Genomic DNA, 10,494 nt, shown 5'->3' on the forward strand with positions numbered 1-10,494 from the left:
ACTCCCTCCATTTTTGCTATGGTAGCTTTATTTTGCTTTCAGCTCTCTCTCTACCACATTTCAGGAGGGGATCGCCTTTCTACTGCCGTTCTCTCTCTACCACAGTTCAGGGGGGTGTCCTTTCTGCTACAGCTCTCTTCCTATCACAGCTCAGGGTGTGTGTGCCCTCTGCTGCAGCTCTTTCCCTATCACAGTTAAGGAAGTGTGTCCTTTCTGTTACAACTATCTCCCTATCACAGCTCAGGGGATGTGTCCTCTATGCTGTAGCTCTCTCCCTATAACTGTCACAGCTTCTAGCAGTAGATGGCAGTTGGAAATTTAAACAGAGCATGTGCGACCACCTAAGGCCTCATGCACAGGATCATAGTTCTGGTCCGCATCCGAGCCGCAGTTTTTGAAGTTCGGGTGCGGACCCATTCACTTCAATGGGGCCGCAAAAGATGCAGACAGCACTGTGCTGTCCGCATCCGTTGCTCTGTTCCGAGGCCCCGCAAAAAATATATAGCATGTCCTATTCTTGTCCGTTTTGTGGACAAGAATAGGCATTTCTACAATGGGCCACCCGTTCCGTTCCACAAGATGCGGAAGGCACACAAGCGTATTCCGTTTTTTTGCAGATCCGTGGACAGAGAAATAAAAAAAACTACAAATGTCCAGCTTATTCAATATAGATCAATGAAAAAGGATCTGAAATTCACAGTGTAGTGTCCAGCAGTATTGATCCCCTTAAAACATAACTTTTACTAGTCAGATTATAAAAAAGGTACCACAGTGGTGGTTCACCAGTGCATAAGTGAAAAAGACATACAACAATAATAATAGATGCAGGAATATGTCTGGGAGCTAGTCGTAAAGACTCCACTACGAGAGGGATGAGTGAACACAGGGCAGCAAAATGGGAGCAGTGGGTATGCCTATACTCTCCCTAAGCTCACCCTGGCTATAACCTCAGCCCAGGGACGTCCCCTTGTGGTGGAGACTCCCTGTCCTCGTTCCTGGGCTGACTGCCCTGCGTTTACCCTCCTCTTTACAATAAACAAAAGTTGCTCCACAGACCATAAGTAGGTGTGGTCATGTGTCCCTGGTGAAAAAATTCTTACAGGGCCACTGGGATGGATAGGACCAATAAAGACCGATACAGTAAGGGTGAATTAGATCAATATCACCTATACCCTATAGAGCCGAGCCCGGGTGCAACAATCAATGCATTCCCAGGTTGGTTCTAAATGAAGCCCCAACGCGTTTCCCCTATCACTAGGTTCATCAGGGGGCATATGTGGTCAGAGATACAACCATCACAGAAAGAAATGTATGGTCAAAGATACAACCATCACACAAGATAGGTTAGAGATACTTAAGAATCTCTAACCTATCTTGTGTGATGGTTGTATCTTTGACCATACATTTCTTTCTGTGATGGTTGTATCTCTGACCACATATGCCCCCTGATGAACCTAGTGATAGGGGAAACGCGTTGGGGCTTCATTTAGAACCAACCTGGGAATGCATTGATTGTTGCACCCGGGCTCGGCTCTATAGGGTATAGGTGATATTGATCTAATTCACCCTTACTGTATCGGTCTTTATTGGTCCTATCCATCCCAGTGGCCCTGTAAGAATTTTTTCACCAGGGACACATGACCACACCTACTTATGGTCTGTGGAGCAACTTTTGTTTATTGTAAAGAGGAGGGTAAACGCAGGGCAGTCAGCCCAGGAACGAGGACAGGGAGTCTCCACCACAAGGGGACGTCCCTGGGCTGAGGTTATAGCCAGGGTGAGCTTAGGGAGAGTATAGGCATACCCACTGCTCCCATTTTGCTGCCCTGTGTTCACTCATCCCTCTCGTAGTGGAGTCTTTACGACTAGCTCCCAGACATATTCCTGCATCTATTATTATTGTTGTATGTCTTTTTCACTTATGCACTGGTGAACCACCACTGTGGTACCTTTTTTATAATCTGACTAGTAAAAGTTATGTTTTAAGGGGATCAATACTGCTGGACACTACACTAAAAAAAACTACAGATGGATGGTGGCACTATATATACAGATTTTACTGCATAACCCTCTATACTAAAGTTTTAATTTCATGCCATTCCAAAACTATTGGTGGTTTGAAAAATGTCGAATATTTTTTTTGTGGGACAAAGCCTTTGAACGCCAAGCAGGAAGATGGACGACCTGTGGACTTTTCACTTACAGTCAAACGCTATAGATCTCTTCATTTGCTTTTTAGTTTCCACCATAAGAAAACAGAAATAAAACCACTAAATCTAGCATACCAAGGCTGCTGAGCCTACCCGATGTCCTGCCCGCGGCCTCCTCTACCTGTCTAATCGAACTCCACCTCTCTCATAGGCTCTATGTGTAACCATGAAAACCTCCCTTCTGATTGACTTAGCAAATCGAGATATGATATGAAGGACGTATGACTCCCTTGGTGACTGTATGGAGAACGTGTAACAGATGTGATTGCACTGACTGTGTCAGCTCTAGACAATGGCCAGGGGGCACTTAGTGTGCCAGTCTGCAGCACCTGTGCCGTCATGCCATTGAAGGCCCGGTTAATAAGTTCAGGTCATGGTTTTGCTTGCATGAAATTCATGATCTGTATAACCGCAAAGGGAAGATAAGTATCCTCATTGTCTTGTTATGTCCTGACATTATGATTCACTGAATGACGGATAGACGGGTCCTTATATGGAGCGGGTGATGTCAGCACACTGATTCCATTATCATCTCGGGCAGCCATCAATAGGAGGATCAGTCCTTCATCATCACATCTTGTTCCAACTAAGCTGAAACAGGACATAACATTTAAAATTTTTGCATTTTAAATTTTTCTTCCCCACAGTCATAACTTTTTTTAAATTTCCGTTCACATAGCTAGAGGAGGGCTTATTCTGTTTGGGGGAGCAAGTTGTATTTTTTCATGGCACTATTTAATTTTTTCTTCTGCACTCATTCACCCTCAATAAGTGGAGCATCGGAGCTTTTTATGCTCCGATGCTCCCCTTTGTCCTGTGTTTGATTGCACAGGGAAAGGGGCTGTTTGTTTACATTTGAACAGTGCTAGGCAGAGGCTTCCGCCTAGCAGTGTTCCTGGTGACGTCACCAGCTCTGTTGGGCGATCTTTAGCGCTGTTATAGCCTGTAAAAACAAGCTAGGGCAGCGCTAAAGACCGCCCATTAGTGCCGGTGACATCACCAGGCTCACTGATTAACAGATCTCAAAAATGCACGATTCAGCACAAGGCAAGGGGAAGCATCGATCGTGAAAAGCAGCGGCAGTGTGGGGATCAAGAGCGGCGAGGGTGTCGGGGAGCAGGGTAAGTATAAGTGTGATGGGCCTGGACATTGGGGGCTCATTATAGGGGTGGGACAACCCTTTTAACCCTTTAATGTTTTTGTCTACTGGTCTTGCTTTTTGTGGGGCGAACTGTAGTTTTTATTGGTTTCATTTTGGGGTATGTACAACTTTATTCATTTTTCGAGGGGGACAAGGTCACCAAAAAATGGCAAATCATGGATTTTTTTTTCCTGTTATAGCAACCACACAGGAAAAACATTTTTATATTTTAATAGTTTATGCATTCTGGGACATGGCAATACCTAATATGTTTATTTATTGCTTATTTTATATGTACAATTGGAAAAGGGGGTGATTTGAATTTGTAATATTTTATGCCTTTTAACTTTTTTTTCCCACTTTTTAGTCCCCTTAGGGGATTTGAGCCTGCAGTCTTCCGATCACTTGTTCCATAGACTGCAGTAGAATACCTTTGCAGTGTATGGGATTCTGAGAGACTACCCTTTGTGGACATAGGAACGGGTCCCAGAGGTGAGACCCACACCTATCTCACATTGAAGGAATATTCTAGCGATATGCCATCAATGTCTGAGATGGGTCAACCCCTTTAACTATAACCTATGGCAGGTCCCCAATGGTCCTTGAGTTTGGAAGGGAGAACAGCTTTCTGCAGCCATAGAATAAAATTACAATTTGAAGCTGCTTTTACACATAGGATTTTGCTGCGCATTTGCATTTTTAGTGGCATTTGTTGCGATAAACTCTCCAGCTCTAGATGTTTAGCTGAAGGAAATATAAAATGTGGGACACAGATGCATTTTTTGCCACAGTTTTTTTTTTGCTCATTGGCATTTTTTGTCTTTCTTGCTTCTTTTAAAAAATGATGAAGTTCTTGGCAGGTTTTAAATTGTTTTGCCATAACCTCTTTCTCTAAAAATATGTATGCAGTTATTCTGGTGTTTTTACAGACCCCAAAAAATGCAGGTGCCAATTCGTGTGCATCGGGACCCAGGCTCCAAATCTGCAAAATCTGGAAGGATTGCAGCGAACCCCAATTTCCACACTCCTTCATGTCACGCTAAAAGGGGGTAAGGAAGCTGCAGTCATGTATTGTCTATGTGACGTCACTGCTGCAGCCAGGTAAATAGAGCCTGCCCCTGCCGGTAGAACCAAAGTGGCAGCACGGGATCTGTGAGGGGAGTACTTACCTCTTCTTTATTTCGTTTATATCCCAGGGTTTGCCTGCTTTCCTCCTGAAACCGGACAACCCTTTAAATTGTTGTTTTTTAGTTAACTGATCATAGATTATTTAGTTTTAGGGGATTTCTGGGCGTGTACACTTATGACCAATCCTTAGGATAGGCCATCAATGTATACTCATGGGAGTCTAACCCTGGAACCCCTACCGCTGTACCCCCTTTAAAGGGCATCTGTCAGCAGTTTTGTCCCTATGACACTGTCTGGCCTGTTACATGTGCGCTTGGCAGCTGAAGGCATCTGTGTTGGTCCCATGTTCATATGTGCCCGCATAGATGAGAAAAATTATGTTTTATTCTATGCGAATGAGCCTCTAGGAGCAACGGGGGCGTTACCATTATACCTACAGGGTCCACTTGTTCTACAACTACTGCGCCCTCAGCACTTTAATTGACAGGACCAGGCATCTAGATGTTTACACTGCTTGTCCCTGTTAATCAACGTGCAGAGGAATCGGCGGTTCCAGAGAGAGCAGAGCCTCTAGGTGTAATGGTAACGCCCCCGTTGCTCCTAGAGGCTCATTTGCATATATTAAAACTTCATTTTTCTCAGCAATGCGGGCACATATGAACATGGGACCAACACAGATGCCTTCAGCTGCCAAGTGCAAATGTAACAGGTCAACCAGTGTCATAGGTAGAAATCTGCTGACAGATGCCCTTTAAGGGTTATCCAGGTGCAGCCCCTTGTCTGTATGGGTGGCTCGGGCTGGTGCCGTTCACATGTACTAGTCACTCCACCCTGAGTGTTATCCCTGCCATATAATATCATCTCATCCTTATCCATGAAGAGTTTAGTATTTTAGAGCGACCCATTTCCTGCACACCATTATGACACAGAGATAACCTATAAAGCCCACGTACCGACCTCTTCACCGGGACAACCATTGTCTTCTCCTCACCGTCTGATCATACAATGGGGTATCTCCCTCTGTAGTGATTATATCTGATTGGGGAACAGTGGGACATTATTTCGGGTTTTCTTCTGAAAATCACTTTAACTTAAGTTGAGATAATATGACAATGCTTACACAGGGCCGGAGGGGGGCTAGATTGGATTTTGACTAAATCAGAATGACAGGGCTCTTTAATTCCAGCCTAATACTCACAAGAAAATAAAATTCCAGCTCAGAGGCCTTGGAGGATTTTACCCACTGGTCTTATTCCCACATGTTGTAATTACCCGGAGCCTCTGCCCAGTTGTTTTGAGGACAGAGCCCATAGATAACTGGCTGCGTTCACATCAGAGCTGACATTCGCCGCCTGCCGCCTGCCTTGTAAGTACATCTCTGCTCCCTCTAACCACAGGACTATTCTTCTTCTTCATTGTGACATTTCTATCTTGGAAGGACTCTTCTATCTATCGCTGCTTTCTTATGTTACATCTTGTCTTGACTAAGTACATTGTGGTAGTCCTGCAGTTTTTAGCACGTTATCCTGGAAGGACATGTGGGGACTTGTAGTTCTACAGCAGATAAAAAGTTACAGATTTTGCAAGGTTGTAAAAGATTAAGATATAGGAAGAAACGGTGTTGAGCTGAGCTTTCCATAGGCTCTGCGCGTCGTGCCCGCTGCCGAACTACAAGTCCTATAGTGAATTGTATAGGTACTTTGAGATAGCAGAAGTCTTTGGTTGACTGTCCGCATTATATTACATTATATTACATGATAAACATAGAGTCGCCCATCCACCCTGAACTTGCAGCAGTTTTTGGGGCATGTCTGGGACATGTAGTTCTACAACTGCCAAAGGTATAACCCTGCGGACTACTATCCTTGAACTGAAGTTCCAGTGAAATGGGCTCAGTAGCTTTGGCAGGGCATGCGGGGACGTGTAGTTCTACAGACTATGTTGATACTTTCCCAGTCTCTACATTGTGCTTGCTGTAGTTTGCCCAGTTGACTGCAGCAATGGCTTGCAGGGACTTGTAGTTCCACAGCAACCGACCAGTTACAGGCTTCTCATCCTTTAGTAGCCTGTGCATATTCTGCCTGTTGTGTAACTGCAAATGCCATCATTTGTAGCAGATGAAATTGCATTTTAAGACTAGCATGCTGAGACTTGTAGTTCCACAACAGACAGCGTTTGGGAAGGTTTGGATTTGACCGCCTGGCCCCTATAGCAGCCCTCTGTATCTACGCTGTATCTGTACTTTGGGGTGACTTGTATGCCGTTTTAATATCCTGCCTGTTGGCTTGAAGCCTGCCTGGGACACATTGGAGGACATTATATGACATTATTGCTTTGAGCAGCTGTGTCCCCAGCTCCTGGGATTGCAGGCTATGAGGGCAATAGAAGGCTTTATTTCAGGTGATTGTGGCTGTAGTTGACTCATTGACAGATCTGTGCTATGTTCTGCTAATGCTAGTCATTTCAACAATGACCCTTAACACCTAATAGCAAGCAGCTTCCTAAAGGGGCCAATTCAGGTATGTTGGCCATAAAAACCTGCGCTGGGCTACTAATGCCGCCTTTATACCGGCCATTCAGTGACACACCTGCAGGCTAGCCGTGACGGCAATAAATACTTGCTCTATGTAGACGTCATTGGGAAAAGCATCAAGGAAATGAGGAGGAGGGGGGATGGAAGGTCAGATCTGCAGCGGGGAGGTAAATGGTTAAAGTCTATTATGGAAGGTAATGGAAATCTGACATATATCAAGGAGCGATCAGTAGCTCTCCGCTGCGCAGCTCCACTATTTATTCAGTCCATGTTGAGTCCATATACTGCGCCAGCTCATCTCTTTAATAAGGAAGCTGCAATACCAGATATAGCCATGAACAAGGGTGGCGCTGCTTCTGGGGGGGGGGGGGGGGGGGGAAACAAAAAAAGGGATACTTTTTGGGAGCCGTTTATTTTCTATGTGGATTTTGGAGCGGATTCTGTCTCTGAAAAACTGTGCAGAAAACGCTTGGAAATCATCTGGCTCAATCTCAATGGAAAAAAATAAGTGACATCCAAACTTCACATTAAAATGGGCAGGATTAGAGTAAGACATCTAAAACCGCATTAGGCCACTTTCACATCTGCGTTTTTAATTCCGCTATTGAAATCCGTCGTAGGATCTCAATAGCGGAGAAAAACGCTTGCGTTTTGTCCCCATTCATTGTCAACGGGGACAAAACTGAACTGAACGAAACGGAATGCACTGAAATGCATTGTGTTCCGTTTGGTTGTGCTCCCATCGCGGACAGAATAACGTCTCCGTCCCCATTGACTTACATTGTGTGTCAGGACGGATCCGTTTTCTCTGACACGATAGAAAACGGATCCATTCCCTATTGACTTTCAATACTGTTCATGACGGATCCGTTCATGGCCCTAGAAGACATAATACAACCGGATCCGTTCATGACGGATCCATGCGGTTGTATTATTGTAACAGAAGCGTTTTTGTAGATCCATGACAGATCCGCAAAAAACGCGAATGTGAAGGTAGCCTTTGAACAAAAATCACATAAAAAAAAAAAAACTGGAGAGATCCTGAAGCAGATTCTGCATATGTTTTTTTTTTGTGCCCCATTGAGATGAATAGGTCCGCATGTGATCGATAAAAAATGCGGATTGGATGCGGACCAAAACTACGGCGGTGTGCACGAGTCCAAATTTAGAGGCCAGCTCCAGTCCAGTCCAAGCTAGATCGAGACTTGGGTATGAAATGGCAATCTTGATAAAGTCCTTCGATGGTTTTGATATTTTTGGCCTGTAAATAAGACCACAATTTTTTTTTTTTTACAACTGTTTTTTTCAGTGTCATTTTTTCTAATTCATAAATTTTTGCCATGATTAGGGAAAATGAATAATAAAAAAAATGCACAAAATTATGCTGTCCAAATGGCAAAATAGTCTATGGGCAGCAGCGCCTGTGGGCAGCGTGGGAATGAAGTCCCTTGGGCCCACTAGATGAAATGCTTCTGTGTATATAGGACCCTAAGGGCCCTATTTTATTAGGGTACTTTCACACTTGTGGCAGAGGATTCCGTCAGGCAGTACCATCGCCGGAACTGCCTGCCGGATCTGTCAAAACGTGTGCAACCTGATGGAATTTGTCAGACGGATCAGGATCCTGATCCGTATGACGAATGCATTAAAATGGCGGATCTGTCTCTCCGGTGTCATCTGGAAAAACTGATCCGGCATTTATTTATTTTTCATATTTTTTTGCGGTCTGGGCATGCACAGGCCGCAATGCCGGATCTGTTTTGCCGGAACACTCGGGGCCGGATCCGACATTAATGCATTTCAATGGGAAAAAATGCCGGATCTGGCAAGTGTTCCGGAATTTTGGACGGAGATAAAACCGCAGCATGGGTATTATCTCCATCCTGAAAAGGAAAAAAGACTGAACTGATGCATCCTGAGCGGATTACTCTGCATTCAGAATGCAGTAGGATAAGGCTAGGTCTACACAACGACATTTGTCGCGCGACATTTTGTTGCACCAATGTCGTGCGTCAATTTTTATAATGGCAGTCTATGGTGTCGCACTGCAACATGCAACATGTTGCGACTGCGACACAACAGTCGCAGAAAATCCATTCGAGATGGATTTTTCTGCGACTGTTGCGTCGCAGGCGCAGCATGTCGCATGTTGCAGTGCGACACCATAGACTGCCATTATAAAAATTGACGCGCGACATTGGTGCAACAAAATGTCGCGCGACAAATGTCGTCATGTAGGAACCTCTGGTGGGCCAGTCCGACCCTGGCTGTGACGTAGTGAGGGGAGATTCTGATCAGAGAGCAGAATTTTAGCGATTGTTTCTGGACGATAAACCCCCTTCCAATGTCAGGAACACCATAAAAGACTAGGGAGCAGGTAGTTACTAAGCTTTATGTACAATATAAGGCCGTGTCATAGGCAAACACTGGCTCTGTGCTATCAGTGCCCTTTCTGGCTGCAGATCCTAGAATGGCTCCAGGACGGCAGGGCTTGGGCCGGTGGAAGGCGCTTTGTTTGCCCTGGGAGACTGCATGCCACATATTGATAGGGGAACAGATTTCCTCAGCAGTGTTTGACTTTCTCACTGTGCTTTGATAATGCCACTTTCAAAGAAAGGAAGGTGTAGCGCCTGAGACATGTCCCCGCTTCCTGTTGTCTGTATGCAAGGCTGCCATGCCAGGACACTTGGCATCAGAACGTGGAAACAGGCAGAGTGAGGAGGTGGCAACGAGTTCATTATCGCAGGCTTACCTCTACGTTATGGCTAGTGATGTGGGTGTGTGTGGATGCAGCAGAGCTGAGTTTGTCATTCGGCACAATGGGGGGGGGGGGATTTACTAATTCTGTTCCAAATGTAGATACAATATAACCAAGCGGACAGGCAGAAACTGCGCAAGTGGTGCATCTGGATAGACACATTATACACTTTCCTCTTGGCGGCCATACTTTACACCAGTGTTTTTCCCCCCAAAAAAAACAAACCAAGCGGACAAGAATAGGCATTTATATTGAAGGCTGTCCGTGCCGTTCCGCAAATTGCGGAACGTGCACGGATGCCATCTGTGTTTTGCAGATCCGCGATTTGCGGACCGCAAAACACACCACGGTCGTGTGCATGAGGCCTTATATGAATCGTTTTAACCATGATCCCCTTTCTAGACACTTTTCAAAACTGTACACACCTATTAGGCCCCACACACACGATCGGAGCAGGTCCGCAAACAGAGGGGTCTGCAATATACGGGCACCAACAGTGTGTGCACCTCGGCACCGAGAATGGATCTGCAATCCGGAAGGTGCGGTGCGGAACGGAGGCACGGGTCGGAAGCCGATAGAAGCACTACTTTTTTGTGGTGCGACGCGTAGGATGCAAAGTGAATTTTTTTCATCCAGTGTTAGGGCCAATTCAGACAACCATATGGCCGCCCTGCTCCTGTTGCGGACCGCAAATAGTGAGTCTGCGAAACACGGGCACCGGTCA

This window comes from Bufo gargarizans, chromosome 7 (assembly GCF_014858855.1).
Source record: "Bufo gargarizans isolate SCDJY-AF-19 chromosome 7, ASM1485885v1, whole genome shotgun sequence".
NCBI classification, from domain to species: Eukaryota; Metazoa; Chordata; class Amphibia; order Anura; family Bufonidae; genus Bufo; species Bufo gargarizans.